Source organism: Galleria mellonella, unplaced genomic scaffold, assembly GCF_026898425.1.
Source record: "Galleria mellonella isolate WM207_F2 unplaced genomic scaffold, CSIRO_AGI_GalMel_v1 utg1260, whole genome shotgun sequence".
Classification (NCBI taxonomy): Eukaryota; Metazoa; Arthropoda; class Insecta; order Lepidoptera; family Pyralidae; genus Galleria; species Galleria mellonella.
Genome location: NW_026441985.1, coordinates 1840722 through 1845963, shown reverse-complemented (window position 1 = coordinate 1845963; position 5242 = coordinate 1840722).

The window sequence follows — 5242 nt, the reverse complement described above, 5'->3', positions numbered from 1 at the left end:
CAAAGCAGGAAATTATTGTTGGTAACGGAAACTTGTGGCTTTATTGCTAGCAATATTTCCTATCCGGCTTCACGCGATTCCTCTTGGTAACCGTCGTCGTTAATTAAAGCTTCTCGGCTGCTAGAATGGTAGTTATCTTTTACTAACATTCCATTATTATCCATTCTATCTAAGAATTAAATCTAGAAAGAACAGGCACAGTATGGTCTACAAATGTGAACAACCGAAGAGAGAACTTTTGCTAAATGCTAAGTTATATTGGCTTACTTAAATACTTTTTCATACTATATTTGAAGAACCCGAAGTTATATGAATGGAGAAATACGTCACAGAAAAGGGTTATATGCAACGAAACCATGGAGATGTAGACAACTACTGAGGTATACTCATACATAACATTCTACAAACTATTAAAACCTACAACATAATAATAATAATCCAGAATAAACTAAAATTAATATATATGAATATATGGGTCCAGAACTAAAGTTACCTAAAGCTCATTTCCAAGAATTAATTGGCACAGAGCTACAGTCCTGCAGCGATTTCGTTGTGATTTGTGAGTGGTGATTATTAATTTGTGACTTTTGCCAAATTGTTTAAATTTTATCACATTCATGTTTATTTCTTAAATACGTCAACCGTAAAAAGCACTTTATACTCGTAAGTGTGACATTGAATACCCTTGGATTAACAAACAAGTTTAAAGTCTAGAATTAAATCATCAACAAAATTAAAGGCGCTAATGATCTCTAAAACTACTCATAATAACTAAGAAAATAGTAAAATTACTTCTTGTAAGCAACCTTTGCTTTCTGTCAACAAACTCTGGTCTACAAACTTTGTATCGTGATTACATAAACAAATTTAATTTTGAAGTCTAAGAGTTAAGTAATAAACTTCAATTGTTATGACCACCTTGTTGACCCTGGTCATTTTTATCGCTGTCTTTTACGATTGTCTACTGAGATCAAGTTAATGAATCCAAATATAAAACATTTGCTGAATCGAGTTTCTCGTTGAAGTTTTAGGTCTATGCTATTATTCTGCTACATTTTGAGTCAAACAAGGTAAGTAAAAGAAAATCATTATTTATTATAAGTCTTATAAGCCTATAAACCTTGTGACTTTCATTATAAAAAAAATATATATAAACATACATATTTATTCTGATAACACAGATATGAATAAAAAAGAAATATATTGTAAAGTCCCAAATACGCAAAATTTTTGGACGTAACGTATTAAAGATCTTTCTTATATTTGTTTATCCTTTCAGATTTTATTAGAAAAGTATATAATTAATAGACATAAATTAGAAAGTTAACAAAAATGTATTGGAAAGTTACGATATAGTTCAAATATAAAAGGTAGACATGAAATTTTTAAAAGCCGTGACGTATTCTACATTGGTGTGAGCACAGAATCGTTGCCAGCAATGTCACAGACTGTCACAAGTCGAGACGCAATTAGACGATGTTTCTCTTCGTCATATAATTTATTTTGTTGCAATAAGCAAAGAAAAATAGTCTCTATGTCTTAGGTAAAAGACTAAAGTTTTAAAAGAATAGTGTAGTACGCAATCGTCGTCGGCAGAACGGAATGTAGTTGGAAAATTGAATGTTATGCGTACCTACTGTTTTGAGACAATATCACAACATGGTTTGTAGTAGAGAGCAGATACTAATGGAATTTTGACGTAATATCTTCTCTCAAAATAAAGAAAGGTTTCTCTATAATTCTTTACATTCTATGTTTAAAAAAAGTATTAATAATAAAATAGAAGTTTTAGAAGTAAAACAGAAATGAATATTGATCATAAATTGAAACTTTTTCAAAGTTAGCTGCTTTTATTAGTTATTCTGGGTGTATTGCGTAGTTGTTACATACTATGATATAGATAAAAAAAAACGCACCAAATCGTGTGAGCGAAGCATATGCGTCATTCATAATGTATTCATCCAAGGAAGGTGGTACGCATAGACATATTTCTAGACGGATCGATAACTCATAAATGACGCGGAATACGTCAGGAGTACGTGATACCTTGACCTCATTTGACCTTGACAATTTATTTTTAAAATCTTTCAACATCTATGCGGTGTGTTTCCATGCTTGAATCTATGGCTAGGTATACAAATTATTGCCGCGATGTAAGAATGTCAACAGATTCTTACTAACTCTAATTTTCGTAATTCCCTAATATACCCGTATAATACTGGATCGTATTACGTTTTTATTCCCTAAACAAAGTTTTAAATCAGAAAATAAAATAAAACAACGCCATTTTTTACGCTTAGATTAATAAACATATCAGGCAATTCTTTCCTTTTTCTTGGAAGAGTCAATGAATGAAAGCTGCGTTGAGCGTCATAACATAATATACGAGTATATAAGACGGTACTATATCATGCTTTGTAAAACTGTTTTGTCGCTAAACAATAAAAAATAATATATAATAGAACAATAAAAATATATATATATATTTAGTTATATTAAAAAAATATGCGTTTAATAACGGAAGGTTAAATGTCAAATTTGTGTCTCCACTTACTGATGATTGACATATACCTACACTGTATGTAGGACTATTTTAGTCGCCAGCATTCGAGGGCTGACCAAGACCGTGGCCACTTCTGACGTAGTTTTAAACCTTCATTTATATTTCAGTAATTCGATCGAGTATTTGATTGTACGTTATTCGTCAAAGTATTCTATTACAATTATTATTTAAACTACTAAAACACGAAAGATGTAAAAAAACAAATTCTAATTTATTCTTCACAGGATCACTTAATTTTTAAAATTGTCATTTAAAAATGTGTATAATATTATACTAACTATATTCTTCGTCTTAGTCATTAGTACGAATCAAAATAAAAATATTTCATTTAATCTAGAATTTTGTCTGTTTGTACGTCCAATTCAGTTCTAATGCGTGGAACCATTTATACATGGGTGACTAAGTAATAAACTTGCGAAAAGTTTCGACAAGTAATTACAAACTTTCACATTCGTAATACTTATCAGATAGTGGAATTATTTAATTAGTGTCATTGAAAATCTTTCTAAATATTCCATTGGATTTGACATAGTTTTTATACAAATAAACATGTTTACAAATACATGCCCAGTAAAACATTCTGATCATAACTTGTTTTTAACTTTATCTGAAGTAGTATGTATGTAACTATTTATAATCGTTAATTGCAAAGCTGTAAAATAATCACATATTACAATACAAGCATTATTTAATTTTTTATAACATATATAAGATAATTGATTTTCTATACTCATTTTATAAAAGAAGATGGTTATTACTATCGGTTTTGACTTACATATGTTTAGATCAAATCTTTCTCGAACTAATTACACGTAATTTGTTGCAATATAATGTGTGCTTACGAAACTTTTAACAATAAAATTTGTTCGTTTATTTGTAATGAATAAACTCAAAAACTATTCAAACGATTTTAAAAATTCACCTATAGAAAGCTACGTTAACAGCAAGTAACATAGGCTATATACAAGTACTGGTATAATTTTATACCCATGCGAAACCGGACCAGATAACTAGTTATTTATATAAAAGATTTATTGCGCTTTGTTCTCTTAGCTCTTTCTTGAAATATACTAGGAATGAAAAGAAATTAAATCTTACTAGTTTATCACATGAAATAATTAATAGATATGGATGAAACATTTAGCATAATTATCTGTGTGTATTCCTTATATTAATTATTTAATAAAATTAGATATATTGATATCAAACTCAAGTCCAGTTCCAGAAAGCAATCTTCTAATGCACGTTAATCTTGGCGTAAACAAAATGCAGACGTCGATTCTATAAACGATTCCCTGAAACATTACCACGGGTTCTTGAATATAGTGAATATAGGTATTATTATTATTTTATGACTGTAAAGTATAATATAGTACAGTAGTAGTAGCATATAGTACAGTCCATATGCTGTGATGTTTACTGGGCACTTACATGCTGAATTAGCGTTTAGATATCTATCTAATCTACATTCTATAATTAACAATTTTTTTATACATCTTAGAATGGCAAACAAGCTGACTGTCCACCTGATGGAAAGTGGTAACCGTCGCCTATAGACATGAGCAGTACCATGGACATAACAGAGTATACTGTTTCGCCCATGATACCCCCCATGCGTTGCCATTCCTGAGGACTCAAGTGTTAGTCCTCTGTACCCAGTAAATTCACATTACAACATTACACATTACAACATTCATGCGACACTTCATCTTTAAAATATACGAGTAACAACAAAGGATATTTTCCCTGCCAATCCTACCTATCAATTTACTACAGGTGCAAAATTTTAATCTAGTAATAATTTTATATATATAATTTAGGACTATAATTAATATTGCTTCTCTAATGCGTTCCTAAACATTCACAAACAAACATAAAAACTACATCACAATCTGGTAAATAAAAGATTTCATATATTTACACATAAGATTTCATATCATCTAAATAATATTATTTTTATTTTATTACTGAATTATATTTTATAAGAAGAATTGCGCATTTAATTATTTTATTTATCTAAAAAATCAAAATGATAAAGAATGAATACAGGGTGTCATTTTCCCTTTTCATCTCTAGGATATTAGGTGACTAAAGGAACAAATATGATACAACAGTACAAGAGAAGCAAAATGCAGGAAATTATCCACGTCGTTTGGTCAACTTGCTAATAGTGAATAAATTATTATTTTTTAACACACGTGCTCATTAGCACCAGGTTCATAAGTCGTATAAATTAAACATTTACTGCATTTCTCGTCAAATATAAATAAAATAATATTAATATCTATACACATTTAAATACATAACTGAAAGTAATAAAATTCGAAATGGGTCACGTGTATGGTTTGGCATTACGTCAAAGAAGGGCGGGTGCATTTAGACGCTAGTGACGTCAATTCTGCCCTACAAAGCTCATGTTCTATTTTAGATTTTATTTTTATAGAACGCATCGGGATGCAATCTTGTTCGGGCGTTACGAAATCATTTGATGTATGGATTTACGTAGTGCATGTTCCGATTTTATCAGTGGACATTATGAATGTTTCTAATTCTGTTTGATCTGCTGTGTTTAATTTCTCTTCTAAAGCTGGATATTTTATACGATGCGATTTCGTAATGTCTGTTTTGTAAGTGTAAATATTTCTTCCTAGAAATTTAGCTGAGGAAAAAATATAGGTG